Raw genomic sequence first — 22,304 nt, 5'->3', positions numbered from 1 at the left:
CAGTGGTGAGCAAGGGCTTGGATTCTTCATGACATTGTTGGTATAAGTCATCCAGTGCTAAAGCACCGCCTCTGGCGGTCAGTAGGGACGAAATAGAACGATAGTTACGGCTGTAACTACGGTCTATGAGTCCCGGATGACCGCCAGAGTTCCCTGTCACTCAGAATTCTTGTGTGCTCGCGAGAAGATTCGGGGAACAGATCCTCTGACAATACCGGCTGATATAGCCGGTGTCACGTGGGTCACAGGTGACTTTGTTGTTATTGGTACTCGAGCTGCGCATGCGCGCGATGGACATATCCAGTGCTAAAGCACCGCCTCTGGCGGTCATCCGGGACTCATAGAACCGTAGTTACAGCCGTAACTATCGTTTTAAAGATGTCTACATGCATGTTGATGTTAGTCTACCGTTTTGGTCCGGACTAAACTTCCCTAATGTGGAATAGACATCAAGTACAGCTACTCATGTTGACCTTGTGGATGAAGTGTTATAACGTATACAGCACCTTAACATTCATCTAACACCATCAATATCTCAAATTCAAAATCATTCCCTTCAGCCTCAGCTGTACTTGGTGTTTTGTGCTAATTAGCAAGTATTAGCATGACATAAACTTGCAAACAAAGTGTTTCCCATGCACAAGCATTAAACAAGGATTGGTTGTCATAAACATTCAGAGATGAGATGAAGCCAAAATGTGTAAGCCTGTCAAACTTTCAAGGTGAAATTAGTAAGTACATTATCTAAGCTACCTGCTTAACACCAGTCTTTTAGCATGCATTGTTATTATAGGCATGTGGAATGCTAACATTAGCATTAAGCTAAAGGCACTAATGTGCAAAAGTATAGCCTCACAGAGCTTCTAGCATGGATCCTAATGTTGTTCATAACTTAAATCTGTTCAACATGTAAAATAAATGTGTCTGCTATTTCATATAAAAGTAAGGAAATGCATTGAAAGCAGTTCACCTTCTCAAAAACTGCAGCTTAGTTCACTTTGTGATTAAATAATAATCAATTCTCGAAAAGGTCACTGCGATACAAGGAATATTTATTCGATATATGTGGTAGCCATTGGCTATGAATCTAAGTTCCCTCTGCCACTATCACCTCCATAAATAACAATATCCACTTTCCGCTGTGTGTGGCACATAAAATGATATTCCTTTGCGCCAAGAGCTCTTTCAGGTCCACAGGGTCTGACTAACTGACAGGAAGATGTGTGAGACAAAGACTCTGTGCTGCCATTTGATTGATGCTTTCCTCATTTAACAGCAATAATTTCCACCCATGCTGGACCTTACATATCTAAAGTCATTACATTACATTACATTGCATTTAGCTGACAATAAGTGCGTTCGACCAACAAAATACAAACAGAAAACAGAATCATATAAGTACATCAGGCTTCATAGAGCAAAAACATTTCAAGTGCTACTCAACTGGCTTTAGATAAGCCAGCCCTTTATTCGTATATAAGTGCTTTGTTAATAGTTCTATCGCTCGAAGTGGAGTCGAAAGAGATGAGTTTTCAGTCTGCGCCGGAAGGTGTGTAAGCTATCTGCTGTCCTGATGTCAATGGGGAGCTCATTCCACCATTTTGGAGCCAGGATAGCAAACCCACGTGTTTTTGCTGATGGGAACTTGGGTCCCCTTCGCAGCGATGGTGCAGCGAGCCGTTTGGTTGATGCAGAGCGGAGTGCACGTGCTGGGGTGTACGGTTTAACCATGTCCTGGATGTAGGAAGGGCCAGATCCATTCGCAGCATGGTACGCAAGTACCATTGTCTTGAAGTGGATTCTAGCAGTTACCGGAAGCCAGTGGAGGGAGCGGAGGAGCGGCGTGGTGTGAGAGAATTTAGGAAGGTTGAAGACCAGGCGAGCAGCTGCATTCTGGATGAGCTGCAGAGGTCGGATGGCACATGCAGGTAGACCAGCCAGGAGGGAGTTGCAGTAGTCTAGGCGTGAGATGACGAGAGCCTGGACCAGAACCTGCGTCGCTTTCTGGGTCAGCTTGGGACGCATCCTCCTGATGTTGTAAAGCGTGTATCTGCAGCAGCGGGTTGGAGCAGCGATGTTTGCAGTGAAGGACAGGTTGTTATCTAGGGTCACACCCAGATTCCTTGCAGTCTGAGTCGGGGAAACAATAGTTGATTGTTAGGTCAAGAGTGGGACAATCTTTTCCCGGAAGGAAAAGCAGTTCAGTCTTGTCAAGGTTGTTGTCTTGTTGGTGATGATCAGACATCCACTGAGAGATGTCAGCTAGACAAGCAGAGATGCGTGCGACGACCTGGGTCTCTGAGCGGGGAAAGGACAGAATTAATTGGGTGTCGTCAGCGTACAGTACTGTAGCAGTGGTATGAAAAACCATGCGGGCTAATGACTGATCCGAGCGAGTTTGTGTACAAGGAGAAGAGGAGGGGACCAAGAACAGAGCCCTGAGGGACCCCTGTAGTTAATTAACAAGCGTCGGACTCTGACCCTCTCCAAGTAACCCTGTAGGTGCGGTCTTTGAGGTATGAGGTGAGGAGGGAAAGTGCATAGCCTGAAACTCCAAGTTCTTGGAGAGTGCGAAGGAGGATCTGATGGTTCACCGTGTCGAATGCAGCAGACAGGTCCAAAAGGATGATGACAGAGGAGAGGGAGGCTGTTTTAGCAGTGTGCAGTTCCTCAGTAAATGGTAAATGGTAAATGAACTGTACTTATATAGCGCTTTATCCAGTCTTTACGACCCCTCAAAGCGCTTTACATACTACATGTCATTCACCCATTCACACCCATTCATACAAAGCAGTACCACTTGCTCAGTGACAGCAAGGAGGGCAGTTTCTGTGGAGTGACCTGCCTTGAAACCAGACTGGTGCGGATCCAGAAGGTTGTTCTGATGGAGATAGCAGGAGAGTTGTCTAAAGACAGCGCGTTCAAGTGTTTTAGACAGGAACGGGAGGAGAGAGACAGGCCTGTAGTTTATAACATCTGACGGGTTGAGAGTGGGTTTCTTTAGGAGAGGGTTTACTCTTGCCTCCTTGAGACTGTTTGGAAAGTGACCAGAAGTTAGAGAAGTGTTGATGAAATGGGTGAGAAACGGTAGAATATCAGGAGCGATAGTCTGAAGGAGGTTTGAAGGGATAGGGTCCAGAGGACAGGTGGTAGGGCGGGCAGAGGTAATGAGGGTAAGAACCTCACTTGGAAAGAGAGGGGAAAAGGAGGTCAGTGTGTGGGTGAAAGGAGGGTCTGGTGACCCAGCAGTGAGTAGAGGGGTGTCAGAAAAAGAAGAGCGAATATCATCAACCTTTTTTTCAAAGTGGTTAACAAAGTCGCTTGACAGAATGAAGGAGGGGGAAGGGGCTTTGGGGGGGTCCAGGAGGGAGGAGAAGATGGAAAATAGTTTTTTGGGATTGGAATAGGAAGATTGGATGTTATTTTGAAAGAAAGTGCTTTTTGCCTGAGAGATCGAAGCAGAGAAAGAGGAGAGGAGAGCCTGATAGGTTAGGAGGTCGTCACGGTGTTTGGATTTCCACCGTTTCCGCTCTGCTGCCCTAAGGACGGTTCTATTAGCACGCAGTGCATCATTTAGCCAGGGAGCAGGAGGGGACTGACGAGCCTGCCGAGATGTGAGAGGACAGAGAGAGTCCAGAGAGGATGAGAGAGTAGAGAGGAGAGTTTCTGCAGCAGAGTTTGGAGGCAGCAATTGGAACGAGTCAGAGGAAGGGAGGGCTGAGAGCACCGATGAGGCAAAGGTAGAGGGGGAGAGGGAACGAAGGTTACGGCGGACAGGTGCAGGATGAGAAGAGATTAGTTTGTTATGTTTGGAAAGTGGTAGAGCGAATGAAATGAAGAAGTGATCGATGTGTGGAGCGGGTTTACAGAGAGGTTAGAAGTAGCGCAGTTCCTTTATAATATGAGATCAAGGACATTGCCAGCTTTATGAGTTGGTGGGGAAGGAGACAGTGAGAAAGCAAAGGCGGTTAACAGAGATGTTAGTTTGTCTATCTTCCCCGTCTGGAGGTTGAAGTCTCCAAGAAGTACAGCGGGAGGACCAGTTTCAGGGATGTGTGAGAGGAGATGATCTAATTCCTCCAAGAAGTCCCCCAAGGTGCCTGGTGGACGGTAGAGAACAACAATGGTTAATTGTATAGGATGGGTTACTGTGACGGCATGAAATTCAAATGTGGAAGGAGTGAAGTTAGGTAGCTTGAAGAGGGAAAAGCTCCATTTGGGAGAGAGCAGGAGACCAGTGCCACCTCCTCTGCCAGTGGGTCTGGGTGTATGGGAGATTGGGAGAAGGAATATGCTGTGGAGAGAGCTGCTGGGGTGGATGTGTTGGATGGAGTAATCCACGTCTCAGTGAGAGCAAGGAAATCCAGAGACTGCAGGGAAGCGTAGCCAGAGATGAAGTCAGCCTTAGGAACAGCTGACTGGCAGTTCCACAGGCCGCCTGTAACTAGATGTTGGATGTCAGTGGAGCACGTGGGATAGACGAGAGCAGGCCGGTTATATCGATTACGAGATACACGGGCCAGTGATAATTGCGAGAAGACACATAAACAGGAATGGAGAAAACACACATGATTATAGCATGAGGGGCTAAACAACCAAATAAAATAAAACACCAGCGACACTTAGCTCAATCAAAGTAGGATTTGCCTCCTCTTTGCCACCCTCGTGACTCCCGCAGGACTCTAATGTATTTGCCAGTCTTTGACTCCCGCAGGACTCTAATGTCTTTGCCAGTCTTAGCCTGTCTGACGCTGAAGCTGAAGCTGACGCTCCAGGAAAGTGCTACCTAAAATGGACACCTGATTGCTGAGTTCTCACAGCTGTGGGGCCATTTATGGAAGCAAACAAGAGACAGAAGTATTTGAATTGTATTAGACACCGAATTTATAGCATTGAAAATAATTACTTTGAAAATCATGTATCTGAATGTTTTTGCTCCGAATTTACCTATGTGAAATAAAAATGTAAAAATTCAAGTGAAACATTTTCGACGTCAAAACATTCCGTGTATAAAATTCGATGTCCAAAATTGCGATGCAGCATCATCCGGGCTACTCAGACAGGATAAGCAATCGAGCCCTAATGCAATCAAACCGACTTCTGGCTTATCAGAGCACGGCTTTGTCAGTCATGTGATCACAACAACCCGGGAGAAAAATTACAGAGAACAGCCTGGGGCTTGGGTAAGTAGTCAGTTTGTGCTCTTTATTTTACAAGCAGTGAGGGCTCGACAGCATTTGTATCTTACATTAGCTAGCTAAATGAAGTGAAGTAGCCTTGTGCCTTGCTGTTAGCAAGCTCCGTAGTTATCATTAATTGAAGTGAATCACAACGTTACCGTTACCGTGTGTGTGTGTGTGTGTGTGTGTGTGTGTGTGTGTGTGTGTGTGTGTGTGTGTGTGTGTGTGTGTGTGTGTGTGTGTGTGTGTGTGTGTGTGTGTGTGTGTGTGTGTGTGTGTGTGTGTGTGTGTGTGTGTGTGTGTGTGTGTGTGTGTGTGTGTGTGTGTGTGTGTGTGTGTGTGTGTGTGTGTGTGTGTGTGTGTGTGTGTGGTGGTGGGGGGGGTGACGGTATGCAAAGTAACGTATCGATCACTTCGGTTAGATAAGTCAAGTGGACCATGCTACACTATACAAATACTCTCTTACAAAATCCCTGCATTTAAACATGTTAATGTTACTTTAGTAAAAGTATGCTAGTATAATTAGGAAAGTGTTGTTAAAGTATTTAAAGTAGACACAAGTTATACTATTATATTATATCATTTGATTTATTGTTATTACCGATGCAAGAGTTGACTAAACTGTGTGTAGTTGGAGCTCATTTTGAACAATGAGCTAACTAATGATTACTTTCATAATGGTTTAATGTGCTGACTATTTTCTACATTAATAGATGAAGGTCTGGTTTGTTCAAACTCTCAAAATAGTAGGACATGCTGTCATAATTACCCAGAGTCCGAAGTGACACCTTTACAATGTTAAAGCTGTTAGATAAATGTAGTGACGTAAAAACTAAAGTATTCAAGATAGTGTAGTGGAAAAGCGATGTTTTTTAAATGTTACTAAAACAAAATGTCTTGTTTTGGACTGACAGTAATGATTCAAGAAATAGTAAATAAATAAATACACACATCAATCTGTGGGCATTTGTTGTGGATGGAACACAACAAATGGTGCTCTTACCTGTGATGCCTCCTCCAAACATTATAACCAGACTGTATCATTCAAACTATAAGTAACAGTTCTAGCTACTTGACTTTAGACAAATAATTCAAAAGACAAAAACACAATTTATTGAAAGACCAATCTTTATTTTACGGTGCCTCTCCTTTTGTTTGTATTATTAAACCCTTTCAATCTAAAAAACTGAGCAACTCAACAGTTAACTTTATATTTCTTATTGTCCAAAGCATCTATTACACTATTTGTTCCCCTCTCATATTCACAGGATGGATGATTAGAGACTTTGGGGGAAACCTCAGCTTTATGAACGTCCCGTCTGTTGGTTTGGCCGGAGAGGGCTGAGGGAGGAGGACCAGGCCTAATGAAGGAGGACCAGGCCTGAGGGAGGAGGACCTGCACCAGCTGCACCTACAGAACTTAGCCCATGCTGGGCATAGCTGTTACCACCTGCACAGGCCTAGCCTGTCACTTTAATTGACAAAATGTGTTTACTTAATCAATTAACAGATTAACATTTAGTGTAACTTGTGTATATTATTTAGTTTTTATTTAAAAAAAATGGTGATGGTTCATGCTTGATAACACATTTCAATAAATTGTATTTGCATTCCTTGTGTCCGTTATTCTTACTGAAAATGTTAGATTACACATTCACATCTGACTGAAGATTGGCACCATTTATTTATGACGTTGCAAACTCTGCGGTACAAGGCACAAGTATTGTGAAGCTCATAAAGTGAGGCAAATGCATTTGATCAGCTGACTTTTTTTTTTTGCCAAACTTTATAGGCCTGACAATAATCACACTGTCTCTGAGGTGCAACGTAAAACACAAAACAACACAAATGAAGTTCCTGTTAGACTACAAAACTAGTCAGTGTGCAGGTCTTTGTGTTACAATATAAGTGTCTCTTAGTGAATGTCCTGTACTGCTCTTATATCTCATCACATCAGCTTCTCCTTTCCCTCTTGGATGTTCTTCTGGACCCTCAGAGAAAGAGAACATGGTGAAGCAGTCCTGTCTCTCAGGCGTGTCCTTTCCTAACAGAAATATCAAAAAACATATTATTGCAGAGCAAGTGTGTTATTTAAGAAAGAGGTGTGTTTGTTTGTTCAGGGGCTATAAATATAATGATTTTTTTTTTTTATTTGAATGTGTTTTGAACAGTGTACAGTGTACTACAAAGATAATCAGGTTATGAATAAACCGTTCTAAATTCATCAACATTGAAATAAATGTATTATTAAAATAATATTTAACTGTTATCAAAACTTAGTGCAACTGTAGAAGCTTGCTCTGTTCGGTTGTCTCACTGAAATAATCACTTTTAACATGTTTTGTACAGTCAGTATGCAGAGACAAAGGGTCGCAGTTCTCACTATGTTCAATATTATTTGCCTTAAATACATTGAAATGTGAAAGTTGAACAAAAAAGTTATGTTGCTTGGTAAAATGTAAATGTAACCTTTTCTAAGAAAGTGCTCTCAACATCACTGATGTGTAGGTGGTCTAGTATTCAGTCATGTTTAATGGCATGTCTATCAGTGTATTAGAGTCATTACTTTATGCATTCTTTGTAAAGTATGAAAAAGGTGTACCTTGGAATCCGTGCTGAAGTTCTCTGCTGTTAGGAGTCCAGATCTGTCTCTCCTCCTCTGGTCCAGCCTGTCTGGATCACCTTAAGGACACTTTGAACAAACAGATGTAAAGTTACATGCGTGACTTAGATACTTCTTTACATGCAAACAACTTTTTATCTTCTTTTAAAAACAGGTCATAATCTTATTGTTCTACTTAAGAAATTGCTGGATATCACAGTCCTCATACTGTATCAGTTTGATTGAGTATTATTGTGTAGGTCCTTTTTATTTTACTGTTACTTTGGATGAGGTTTTCATGAGTCAGTCAAATTAATTTGTTTTCAAATGCTTTATTCATATGTATCACACACGTAAGGGTAAGACACAAACCTATTTAACAAATGCAATGGATAAGCTTCATTTCGACTAAAGTCACAGATAAAGTCATACTGTATCTAATATTTAAACAAATCATTTCCTTGTCACTAAAGCATTGACTACGCTATTCATCGTCCTTAAATGCAGGCATTAAGTTACATGTTCTGTTCTACAGCCACGATGAGGCTGTTTCTCAAGTGTGAGGATAATACAATTAAAAGAGGCATTGGTAATAATATTAAAAACAACAATGTGTGGGTCGTTCGTCGGATAGGCGGTTAGCTGCAATAAATAACTCCAGTTCAACAAACCATATTACAATATCTAAGGGAGCTTTATTATCTTGAAATGTGACGTTCATATTTTAAAGATACACACATTCATTGTGAGGTTGATTTAATATACACTAAGCCTCTCTTCAACAATACGTTGACGTTAGCTAGTCTATTTTATGCTATAGTAGAGCATAGCGAATTTAAATGAACCTTAACAATGCATACAGTAACCTAACTAGCAAACTAACTATCTAACGTACAAGGATGACCTTATTTTAGCAACCTCGCACAGAAGCCTTTTGGTATACAGTAGCATCCCACTTAATGTTATACACTCTTGGATGCTACGCATAGCATCGTTAGCACAGATGGAGCTACGATTGCTCAAATGCTAACCCAACTCTAAACATTCATTAACGTTAGCTTAATAAAAACACCAGTAACATAACATAAAGTACGCAGGGTTGACTTACCGAAGAAACTGCATTCATGGACGGTCTGTTTTAACCGCAGATAAATCCTATATTTGCATGACGAATAGTCCACCAGGAACCAACACAACAAACAGGCCGAGTTCAAGTAGTGTTCTCCTCAAGAGCTGAGCCGCTGTAGCATCACAGAGCTAACGGAGCTAGCAGAGAGGAGCTAGGAGCAGCAGTCCCGTTGTCATGAAGGAGGAATCTAACTATATACAGAATATGTTTTTGTGGATCCAGGCTAGAAACATATTCCTTTTCTGATGTTAAGTTGGACATTTTAACATAGGGTCTACGGGAATTGCTCCCATCTGCATCCATCGCCTACAGTTTGCAGCATTGGGCTTCACCGCACTGTCCCGGGGTTTGCCGCTTGGCTCTGATAGGCCAGAAGTCGGTTTGATTGCATTCGGACTCGATTGCTTATCCTGTCTGAGTAGCCCGGATGATGCTGCATCTCAATTTTTGACGTTGAATTGTATACATCGAATTTTAAACACCGAAATATTTGACATCGAATTTTTTTCACTTGAATTTTTGGGATCTGAATTTGAACATTCGAATTTTTTTAACTTGAATTTTTACATTTTTATTTCACATAGGTAAATTCGGAGCAAAACAAATTCAGATACATGATTTTCAAAAAGTAATTATTTTCAATGCTATAAATTCAGTGTCTGATAAAATTCAAATACTTCTGTCTCTTGTTTGCTTCCATAGCCACGTCCCTTTAATTAGTTAACTCTCTGCAGCTGGTGGCCCTCAAAAGGAAATCTAGACTGGCTTCCTCCTGACTCGTTATTGTCTTTTAAGTCAATTACATTAAACCCTAAGTTATAAAGTTATGAGTTTAACCCTTAATACAGTTACACCTACTCAATAAAGCTCTTAGTATTCTACAAATGTTTAAATCAAAGTTAACCCTACCAGTCAGTTAGTTCAGTTTTAAGGTTTTCAGTCAAATTACCTGTCCCAAGTTTCTGCCTGACAGATACTGTAGCGGTTTTGAGATTTAAAATCACAATTTCAATGGTATGCCCATTGTTATGTGCAGTGGTCCAAACCAGACATGAATGTCTTACTCTTTCATCACAGCATTTCTGATGTTACATTGTCGTAACATCCAATGTAAAGCCAATTACCCTAAAGTGGACAAAACAGTCAAATAAATTATTAACCTCGCCTCTTACTCTTTGGGGTTGTTGGTGATGATTATACTGTGTAAATGAATGGGCCCATTAGAAGAAGACAGAAACATGCGTTGAAGACATTTGTCTGCTGGGTCACTGAACTGTGGCAACAGAGCTTTATCTTATGAAAAAGTAATAAGACACCGTTGGAAGCAGCTCAAAGTAGAAGATGGTTTTACCGTGACCAAAGAATTGTAAAAAATATAACTGCATGATGAAGAGATTGCTTGACAAGAATATGATCTTAAACAATGATGCATTGAGACAACATTGATCCATGTTCCAAGAAGTGTCTACTGCCAGGACTTTTGTTTTTCAGGGCAGCTTGATTTAAGGCCTACAGACAAAACCATTAGCAGTAAACTCTAATTGTTGATATTGTCGATGACTGACAGATATATACAGTATAGGAGGAGGCCTTCACGGACCCAAAGGAAAGAAGAGGGACTTTCCTCCTTCAGAGGCTCCCTGAGCTGTCAGAATTATTTATGAATGTAAATACTGCTTCCTCTGCCTCGCAATTACTTTAAGAGTGCACTTCAATTAGAGTAGCTAATTAGTGTTTATCGTGTTTATGTTTCTCCTACCCCATCTCTCTCTCGCTCTGTGTCTGTGCTGCTCTGTCTGTGGCGTTGCATTTGCCATCATCTTTAACATCTGCAGCTGAAACTCATGCCCATGCAATTCCTCGATTTTGTAAATTTATGATGTAGTATAATTTTTTATTCAGAGGAATCTGCTTTGAAGTTTGGGAGTCATTAGGATTATCTGCTCTCTTTGGCTCACAGGAAGACACCAGGGGACAATCTGCCTCACACAAAACATTTTATTTTGATAAAAACAAGGGTTTGACCATGAATACAGGAATTCACCTGTGCTGCTCGTTTTCCATCTTGCTAAGGTAAGTAAGTAAGTAAGTAAAACTTTATTTATATAGCACCCTTCTCAACACGGATGTACAAAGTGCTTTACAGTACAGTACACAGGACACAATTCACAATACAACTATAAAATGTAGAATAAAAGGCATAAAACGGCAGCAGGTAATACATAGGATAAAACATACGACAAAACACCAATAATAAAAAAAAGAAAAAAAAAAGAAGACAGCCACTAACTCACCTCCTCCGACGACCCAAAGGCCTCTCGGAAGAGGTGGGTCTTTAACCGCCCCTTAAAAATCTCTATTGAGGCCGAGGTTTTTATTATTTGGGGGAGTTTGTTCCAAAGCCTTGGGGCCACCGCCTCAAAGGCACGGTCACCCTTAGTCTTTAGCCTGGTTCGGGGCACCCTTAGGAGGCCTTGCTCAGAGGACCTCAGGGCCCGGGTTGTGATGTGCGGGTGGATAAGGTCATTGATGTAGGCTGGGGCTTGGCCATGGACAGCTCTATATGTGAAGACCAGTACTTTGAATTGGGTTCTGAGATGGACAGGGAGCCAGTGCAGGGCAGAAAGGATCGGAGTGATGTGGCATGTTTTTTTGGACCGAGTCAGTAATCTGGCTGCAGCGTTTTGGACCTGTTGTAACCGGTGTATTGATGTTTTGTTGAGGCAGGAGAACAGAGCATTACAGTAATCAAGCCGGGATGAAATAAAGGCATGGATAGCCATCTCCATTTCTGCGTTGGATAGAACCCCCCTGAGCTTGGCAATGTTCCTGAGATGGAAAAAATAGGTACTTGTGTGTGTGTTATATCTCCTAATTCTGCAGGACAACACTGTCTTGCACAGTAAATAACCTAGCTCTGTTATTTACTGTGATGGAAAGGAAACTGTCCTCACAGTTTTCTAGAACAGCGACTGAGTCAACACATGTCCTTGTAATGGGTTTTGCTTGTAGGGGGTAGATCAGTAGTTCCCAACCTCTTTTCCCAAGAGCCCCCCCAAATGACTCCTGTTGGAAGTTTCGCCCCCCTCCACACACACACACAAGGGGGGGAGAGCGCAACAGCGGTAATTAAAGTTTAAAAGTCTCAAAAATGCTACAACTACTGTCACCAACTGGATGAATGTGAAGTATTTTGTTAAAGGAGGATGAAAGCGTAATTAAGGAGCACTATTGGAGTGACTTTGATGGTTATTGGACTCAGAATTAATTAATTTGGATTCCCACTGTATGAAGAAATTAAAGGACGGCGCAAGTGAAAACAATTCACAAAGGGATGAAACTGTTTACAACACATGCTCAAAGTAAGCCAGATTTTGCCGTGTGTTTATGTAAAAAAGTCTAAAAATGATATTTGGCCTCAAATAATCTGAGGCCTGGCGCCCCCCCTGCAATCTTTGGCACTTGGGAACCCCTGGTTTAGATAACAGAGTGCAGTATAGGACAACAAACTTTGTCAAGGTTGGTCAAATATTCAATTTGGTTCTACTTGAGGGGTAATAACTGGCACAGGCCTATTACAAAAGCCCAGCTATTACAATGCCAAACAACCTTCAAATCAAATCAAGTTTTATATATATAGCACATTTTTAAAACGATTTTTGGTCGAGCCAAAGTGCTGTACATGCAATAAAAACACTTTGCTACAATAGCAAACAGAAGACAATAAATTACAACAGCAAAAATAAAAATCACACACGGAAATGTCAGTTGTCGTACTCCGCTCTGACTAGAATGCCAGAGAGAATAAGTGAGTCTTAAGTGTAGATTTAAAAACCTTCCTTTGAGTATTACTAGAATTAACCTGAAAATAACTTGATTTACTGAGAAGAACTCTAGCTTTGTGTCATTTAAACAGTAATTAATTGATTTTAATTCATTCGTTTAAGCAGCAATTCATGTTGGTCCCTTTTTTTAAGAGCTTTTGTGCTTTACTGAAAGATTTACTTTTTACAAATTGGTTGCTTTACAAAAGACATTACCACTTACACTAATCTGAAGTAATGTGAGAATATTTTAGAATCCCTCAAATGTATCTTTATGGTCAGAAATCCAGGTAAAATAAAGATCTTGTCCTTGGATCAACCGATTTTTAATAATCACTAGAAGAGCACTGAGCTGCTTATTTGCGATGGTGTGTGTGTGTATGTGTTTTTGTGCATTTCTTAATTCCTCTCCTAAAATGTGTGTACAGCAGATGTATTACTGTATCTGTAAACATGCAGGTTCGTGTGTGATGAGAGGAGTAACAGAGGAGAGCAGGAAACAGGTAAACACTGTAGGATGTTGAGTCTGTGCACTGCTCTCTGTAGGCCAGATGGTATCCGTCACTGATGTGTATTTCTGTGAGTGATCCCTCCACAGCGGTTGGCTGTGTTTATCTGTTAAGTCAGCATCCTCCTCTTTCAAATACGCATCTTTACTCGAAAACAGACAGAATGCTTTCCAAACAGTTGTTTTTTTCATTGGCATGAAAATGAACAGTGGCGGCTGGTGGAAAATATTTTTGGTGGGGTTGTTGAAATAGTGAGTAAAACATTTTTTTTTGGGAGAAATGACCCCTTATGCTATGTTCACACCGGACGCGATGCGACGTTTGGGAGCGGCGCGATTACATGTAAAGTCAATGCAGAGACACGATCAGACGCGAATTCGCTCCGACGACGTGCATGAAGCGGTGGATGCGGCGCGAATCACGCGATTGAGGCGATTGAAGGGGGCCGGGTCAAACGCGAGAGTTCAATTTTTTCAACTCGGGCGTCAAATGACGCGTTCTCGCGGAAGCCAATCAGCGGTGAGGATCTCAGCCTGCCGTCACTGCCTTCAACCAGAACACATCAGCCATTAGCTGTTAGCAGTTAGCACACAGAGATCACAGCTCCTCATATCTGTTCAGAAACTGTACAAAGGTTAAACAAGAACAAACCACAGACTGTCTGTGTCATGGCGAATACAGTCGCTGGTTTATTTATGTCTGTAGGCCAGGGGTGCCCAACCTTTTTTGAACCGAGAGCTACTTTTAAAGTTGCCAGTCTGCCAAGATCTACCAGTCCAAGTAGAGAGGCGTAGCCATTACTGACAGCCTACTACCAGGTAAATACACACTTCTACTTGTATAAAACTGACCTTTGTACGATCAATACTTCATAAAATACTGCAGATCCTTTATCTTACCTCTTTCTAATCTACACACATACAAGTATTTAACTGAAGTTACACAACAGTGTTGTTGATACAGAGTTGGAGTTTATTCACACGTCACATACTACAGTGGGTTATATTTTCAAGAAACATTGAACAGTGCTGCCACATATGACACAAGAGAAAAAAAAAGACTCTGAACCCTTTCTTTGCCATTATATAAAAATAGTGTTGCTCCAAAAGTATAAATTAGGGTTACTAATAAGACAACTCAGATCTGAAGCTACACAGGAATCTGCAGACAAAGTGCAATAAAAAAGACAAAATTAATAAAATCAAACCCTTTTTTTGTTGCATTTTAGTAGATTATAAAAAGAAATGCCTTTAAAATAGGATGCAAGCAACACTAGTTTCTTAACCTGAATTGATAATAAACTATAATCAATTTAAGTTTGCATTCTTATACCATTGTGTACAATAATTATAATGAATAAGTTCAAACAAACTCAAACTTACAGCTGATTAATAACGGTATCTAACTTGAGTTTTTATTATATCAAAAACCGGTTGAAATGCTTGTTATTTTTACTGTCCCCCAAAAGCGCGTCGGCAGCCTCCAGGAATGCTTATTTCACAACTTCGCCGTCTTTGAAAGACTTCATGTGTTTCGCAAGAACGTGACTGACACAAGATGCTCTGGTAGCAGCCTTGCTGTTGTTGTTGGGCCTGGTGTGAAAATGGACTGCTGTGCATTTAGCTGTCTGTTAGGAACCTTGACTCAATAGCTTGGAGGACTCAAATGCACGACCCAGAGACAAAAAGGTTTTGAAGAAAAAATAGTCTTTACTTGAAAATAAACAAAATCACTCTTTTAGAGGAATGAACAAACTGACAAACGTAAAGCGCTCTCGTGGAGGGTAAAAAGCAAAACACTGGCTTTCATTAAACAATGGCTTAGATCTTACTTCTTGGAGCAATGAACAAGACGAACCGACAACTAACAAGGGGAGACAGGACAATATATACATGAGGTAAGTGGGCACAGGTGGAAACAATCAGGGGCGGGGCAGACACTGATGATGGCGGGAAAAGGAACCAGAGCAGGAAGTAAAGGGACCTGGAATGAGACAAGGTGAGTACAACATAAAACAGGAAGTGGAACATAAACTAAACTAACATGACAAAACTTAACATAATTGACGGGACACAACACTGTCCTTTCAGGCCCCTCCCCTTTTGGGAGCGTAGGGCAGAATTAGGAGGGAATTCCGTCTCGTAGCGTTTGTGCACTGTTGTGAAATGCCGCTCCTAAATTACCCTTCTTCGATAAAGCCACACTCGCCTTGCAGATGAGACAGATGGACTTTCAATTGGAATAGATACAAAAATAATCATCATCCCACTCGGAGTGAAAATTATATATTTTGGGCTTTTTTGCTTCTGCCATAATTGCGGTCTTGTGTGTGTGCGGACTGTCACTCCTGTTGACACGGACAACGTCAGCGCACTTCCCACCAGCCACGCCCCGACACATGGGGTCACGCCGGCCAATCACAAAGCTTTGATGCGTTTAAGTACATTATTCTGGCACAGGAAGATTATGCTATAGGACATTTTCGATAAAACAGAATATTGTTGTTCTATTTTTAGACACATCTCGTGATCGACTGGGAATCTCCCTGCGATCTGAGTGTGGAGTGAGCATATACAACATTAGCTTAGCCTGGTCGACCCAATCTCCATTCAGAAAACAAGCATTTTAAAAGGTTTTCCGCCTGCCGTCTGTCTGCAAACTTGTTAAAGCATTAATTCATGGTTTTTACTAACCGGTATCAGTATGTTGTTACGTCGGCATCATTTAGAAACGTGTATTACAATTTAATCACGGTAAAATATGTTCATTTTGTTGTAGTTGTAGCTCCCGAGCCAGCGCGTCTTGTTTGAATGATGCGAGTAAACACAGCTGGCAGCCGCGGTGAAACTCGAGCGACTAGAGCGATAGGAGCGTTTAGAGCGAAGCGAATATTCGCATCGCGTCCGGTGTGAACGTAGCATAAAATTAGGACTTCGGGTGATGTAATGGCGTGTTTCCAGTGCAGCGTGGAGCTCGCTTTAATGCTGCGTTCAGACCGGACGCGATGCGAATATTCACTTCGCTCTAAGCGCTCCTATCGCATCGCTCTAGTCGCTCGAGTTTCACCGCAGCTGCCAGCTGTGTTTACTCGCATCATTCAAACAAGACGCGCTCGGGAGCTACAACTACAACAAAATGAACATATTTTACCGTGATTAAATTGTAATACACGTTTCTAAATTATGCCGACGTAACAACATACTGATACCGGTTAGTAAAAACCATGAATTAATGCTTTGACAAGTCTGCAGACAGACGGCAGGCGATAAACCTTTTAGAATGCTTGTTTTCTGAATGGAGCTTGGCTAAGCTAACGTTATATATGCTCCGACCGTCCACACTCACAACAACGGCCTATACAGACATAAATAAACCAGCGACTGTATTCTCCATGACACAGACAGTCTGTGGTTTGTACTTGTTTAACTTTTGTCTAGTTTCTGAACAGATCGTATCTGTCCCCGGCTGTATGAAGAGCAAGCATGGGAAACAAAAGACAGCATTTACCTGTTTGCATCCAGCTAGCCATGCCTTTCTGGTGTACCAGCTACGTGAGAAGCCTCGTTGATACATTTTGTCTTTATCACGAGCTTGCTGCGATATATACAAATCGGGTTGGTCCGGTCCAAGGTCTTTAAGCAACAGTTTATCTCCCAAACTTCTCCTTTCGAAAGGATTGGAGATTAGCTCTGCAACGGAATTGGGCGGGGACCGAGGTCCGGCGACTCCACCTGCACACGAAGCCATTTTCATCACCTTGGTCACTCACGAGTCTAAAAAACAACTCACGTCAACGCACGTAAGCAACGTGGGCCCCAACGTGGGCCCCAACGTGAGCGCCCTCGTGACCAAAATATTTGACGGCGCTGATTGGCTGAAATTATGTTTCGGCGGCCAGTGATGTACCTGAACGCGTTCAATGAACGGTCGTTCATGAACGCGTTCATATTTTGGGCGAACGTGAACTGAACGTACTGTATTTCCGCTAGATGAACGTAATTGAGAACGCGTTCATTCTCAGCGCTGTATAACGGCGTTCAAAAGTGCGTTCATTCTCAGCACTGTATTATAACGGCGTTCAAAAGTGTGCCAGATTTCATATTCCTTTCAGCCGAAAACCCAGTTAAAACACACCGTAAACAGGCTTCAAAATAATGCGGAAAACCACCCAATCTGGCAACAGCAAGCTGCCTGTGACGGTACGCGCCTGTCACCCCTGGCTGTCGCACTAAAATATACGTCATCAGACTCCTCACAACAAACAATGTGGAACCGCGGAACCGGCGAGCATTGAATGAATGAATGAATTAGTATGGACGAAGCCGAGAGCAGCTGCAGCAGCACTCGCTCAGAGTCAGACTCTACGGCGTCGGCGTATGAGCATTTAAAAGAGTTTTACGTTAAAGTCAGTACTGACTCAGACGGAAAAAATCTAACGTTTGCCTGTAAACTGTGTCCGCCCGGTTTGAAAAAGCAAGTCCGTACATCGACGACGTCTACAGCAAACCTTAAACGGCACATTGAGAATAAGCACACGACTAGCCTTTCAAGGTATGTGCGAGTGGCGAATAAAAAAGAGAGCCAAAACAGATCCTCTACCACCCAAATGCCCTGTTTTCACTGTCTCCCAGCCGCAGCTAGACAACCTGGTTTTGCAGTACATCACTGGAGACCTGCAGCCTTTGAGTAAAGTGGAAAGGCCAGCTTTCATAAACCTAATATTGCACCCAAGTTATGACCCAAGTTATAGAACTTTTTGTTCTTTGGGCGAACAAGTCAGGAAAACAAAGAATGCGACTGACTTAATGAAAAGATAATTAATGTTTAAATGTTTTGCACTTTGAATATTGAACTTTGAGGTACAACCTTAGTTTCATACCTCAGCCTGGTTCCTACCTCGTGTTGTGTTAGTACAGAGTTATGTCGGCACATGTTTATATGTTATATGTTTGCACAATGACTACTTTCACTTTTGGTACTTTAAGTATATTTAGATTATTATACTTAATAAAGACCATTCCAGCAGCACTGTTTTCCTCATGTTTTTGAAAATATACTGTAGAGATGAAAGCTGCAGCTGCTACTAGTGTGGACTGAATGGGCGGCATCAAAGCGTTATGGAAATGCCAGTATTCTGATTGCTGTCTGTGGTTCTATATGGGTTGTGGCAATCATTTTGACAAATAATAGCTCGCAGCAACGTATTGAAAAAATAACTATAAACTATAAATTAGTTCATTTTTGAAACCATGAACTTTAGTTCAACATTTTGAATTATGAACTATGAACTGAACTAGTTCATTTTAAAATGTGTGAACTGTGAACTGAACTAGTTCATGTAGAAAGTGAACTTTTCCAACACTGTCGGCGGCACAGTTTACTATTGAGACTTTTGCAACGTGCTGGTTGCTGCTGTTTGGCTCGGGGGCTCCTTGCACGGCGCCCAGTAATGATAAACTAATGCCACGGGCAAGGCCAGGCAGGAAACATGTGACTTATCAGTAACTTTAGACATCGTAACACAATTTTAAACGAGATTTTATTGTAGATTATAAATTGTACTGATACCAATTGTATGATATTTACCTTGTTCATTAAAAATATAAAATATATATATATATTTTTTAATTAATTAATTTTTTTTAATTTAATATTTTTTTTAATATTTTTTTTTGTATGTGGGAAGAGGTGGGGCGGGGCCCCTAGCGCCCCTATGGGCCCGCCGCCACTGAAAATGAAGTTAACGCTAAATAGAAATTCTCAAGAAAGCAATACATTAGATGTTATTTATAGAGCACTTTCAACCACAGTTACAGAGTGCTTTGAACACAATAAAGAGAATAATAAAAATGCTAAATAAAAGCAGGAAAGCAACATAATGTCATTTCATGTGTAATGTAAAAGGCCCTGAGTAGTGCAGGTGACGGGGATAGAGTGAACGAGCAACACTTGTTGCTTGAAGAGTGTTGTTTTAGAAAGTGTCCATTAAAGGCTGTAAAATTAAAAAAAAATGATTTTAAGATGTAGTATACTGTAAAAAATAAAACAGTTTATTTAACAATTAACAAATAGCAGCTGTGTATGCCAGAATTTCATCATAATAGATACAAATTATGCAATTATTATGGTTAAATAAAATGCCCTGTTGTGCTGAATTTCATATTCATATTTGTGGTTTGTGCTTCTGTTGTAACATGTTTCCATGCTTGAATGTTCAAAAAGGTCTTTATTTTTCTCACTGTGCTGCTGCCCCTCTTCCCTCTGTCTGAAACCAGAGCCCAGTCTGCTCTGATTGGTTAGCTGGCCGGCTCTGTTGTTATTGGTCAACCGCTTAGAGATGTCCTGCCCCTTAGCCTATCACGTTAAATGTTTTGGAGCACAAGCCAATAGAAGCGCGAGTGTTACATAGTGATGTCACTATGTTATGAAAGTAAAGGTTTCCAATGGAGGGAAATTAACCTTTGCAGACCATTGACGTGCGCAAAAACCTATATAACACTCTACAGGAAAGGAAAAACACCACAATAGGGTCCCTTTAAATAAAAATACACCCCCCTGCAGTTTTAACTATTCACACAAAGTATTGATAACTGTCCTGGTGGAACATTAATTCAGTGGGAAAAAGTTATTTGATACAAAAAGATTATTTTTCAATGTTTTGCTGCAGACACATTGAGGCTCACATTATCTCAGTAAAGCCTTGAGAAAAGACATGTGACAGTTCCCAGATGAATCCCTGCTTTCTAATGAGCACGAAAAACAGCAACGAAAAACACAAGTTTCAGAACACTGCACCATTAGACCAAATAGTAGTAATGATCAAGAGTCTAATTAAGTCTGTTGCTTCTCTGTTGATTAACAAGTGTCAACCAAAGAAACTGCATTAAAAAAATATATATACACACACAGTATATACTAATATTACTGTGTCATTTGGTGCATTCTCCTCATGACAGAAGGAGAATGTGAAATGCTTTTTCGTTCCTTTGCAAGTATATGGATTTAGGATGTGTACCAAAATAACATAATGCAGCCATTTGCTAAATCAAAATAGGCAGACCACTGAATGAACAATGCCCGTCTGGCTTCTCTTTTATAAAGCCTTTCACAGTTTGTCTCTGATATCAGAGCCGGAGGAGAAAAAAACTGCTGTGTTCAGTTATTCTGTTTCTCTTTACTTATAGAATGTCTGACACTGAATGCCTACAAGAATGTAAAAGACGCTGGAGCACAAAGAAAAGATGGCACACAGGTGTGAAAGAGAATGAATAGAGGTGACATATTAATACATAATAAACAGCTATCTCTGCTCCTTGTTAATCAGTTTCGTAGAATCCTGATCATATTACTTTTTGATTCGGTGAACATAAGCATGTGGGCTGGTTCCACCCGGACACCTCGGCTCAGCCCCCGTACAATAATTGTTTGTTCTGGCTGACTGAGCCCGTGTATCTCCCACCGATAACGCTAAACACAATTTTCCCCAGGAGCGGAGTTTGCTGAGAAAAACCTGTGCAGTCCATTTCCCAGTAAAGGGCAAATTAAAGGGAGGAATAACGGGACCCTCCATATTGAACATGGTGCGTTCAGCATCTTCTTTAGTGTATATAACCGTGAAGGGTATTTCAAGGAGATATTTTCAATTACGTTCCAATTTACATCTGTCTGCATGTAGGATATGTGGTCAGACTTGCTGTCAAACAGAACGCACTGTAAGGTACACTTATTTGTCAAAAATATTGTGGAGAAAAATAATGAATTGGGTTGGTTGGATTCACTACCTCCCTCCTTATGTATGCCTCAATGTCCCTTAAGTTGTCATTTCAAACCTATATCGGCAGATGAGGCTACATGGGTTTATATAGAGCTGTAAAATACAGTGTTATTGGTGGGTGTCCATCATTGATCAACGTCAGGTTGCCTCTCCTGGAGGGGATTTGATTGGAGAAGCAATCGGAAAGCTCCCATGTAATGGAAATGTCCCTGTTGTGTATAGATGTCTGAGAAGAGAGAGGACAAATCAATAATGTCCTCCATTAAGTTGCCTCCCCATTTTAAGAGGTGGGGGTTGGCGTGTTAGAAAAAAAGTGCTCCCTTTCAGGTGCGCTTGCATCTTGGGGTTCAATTTATCTAAGGTCTAAAAATAAAGAAATTGCTGCCTCCCTGTTGTCTTGAGCTTGGAGAAATAAACAGTCAATATTTGCTCCTAGGGACCCGCAAAAGGACACACACATAAATCACCCAGCATGCACCTGTCCAAAGAATCAGCCTCAGAGTCCTGTGTCATCGCGTTTAGGATCATGCTGCTGCTACTGAGGCCCCCCCTTCATCTCTGAATCAATGTGCCAGGGGCCACTCCTGGTAGAAGGGACAGAAGATGAAATTACTTTCCCTTTCCATCTTTTCCCATTGTGCTCTCACAGCAGCCTGTTTACATGCACTTCCATGCTGTTGTGATGAAGATCGCAAACTATGGCCTCACATTGGTTATCCCCATAGGTCTTCATTTTCCTCTTTATATGTTAATATACAGTATGGCTGTCATGCAGTGAGATAATTGCTTTTTACATGAAAGTGTCATGTCTGGATCAAAAAGCACTTCATAATTACAGTTTGAGTTCTTAAAAATATGATGATAGTACATCTCTTTTGCTTTTAAAGATAACATAATTTACAGACCACAGACTTTTGTTCAAAATCAGTTTAATCAAGTTCTGATATACATCTCCACTTGACATGGAAAATGAGTCTGGACATTTGACTGGCTCAGCCATTTCTGATAACTTTCTTTGAGACAAATAAGACCTGCCACACATGGAACAAGGGTCTCGCATCACATCCTGTGTCATGGGGGGGCTCTGAAAGACTGATAGGCCTCCATTGACCTGGGCAATCATGCTGAGACAACAGAGATTCTTCTACAATTTCTCAGTGTAGACGTTTTGTCCTCTGTAGTAGTGTGATGTGGGTTGTTGTTACAGTATCAGCTTCAGTGTCTCAATTAAATATCATATACATGCTTCACGTGAACTGTGCGCCGAATTAAAGACGTTGTCTATA

At 41.4% G+C, this 22,304-nt stretch overlaps 1 long non-coding RNA gene across 1 annotated transcript; it reads right to left on the bottom strand.

Moving 5' to 3' along the window:
* Positions 1-6,875: 6,875 nt before the first annotated feature.
* LOC139435332 (uncharacterized) lies at positions 6,876-8,974 on the bottom strand. Its single transcript, XR_011644612.1, has 3 exons — positions 8,891-8,974; positions 7,783-7,872; positions 6,876-7,224 (listed from the first exon to the last, which is right to left on the bottom strand). It is a non-coding gene; the product is annotated as an uncharacterized lncRNA (long non-coding RNA).
* Between the last annotated feature and the right edge of the window lie 13,330 nt (positions 8,975-22,304).

The sequence above is a fragment of the Pseudochaenichthys georgianus genome, chromosome 16 (genome assembly GCF_902827115.2).
Source record: "Pseudochaenichthys georgianus chromosome 16, fPseGeo1.2, whole genome shotgun sequence".
NCBI classification, from domain to species: domain Eukaryota; kingdom Metazoa; phylum Chordata; class Actinopteri; order Perciformes; family Channichthyidae; genus Pseudochaenichthys; species Pseudochaenichthys georgianus.
This window is presented reverse-complemented; position numbering and strand designations above follow the sequence as displayed.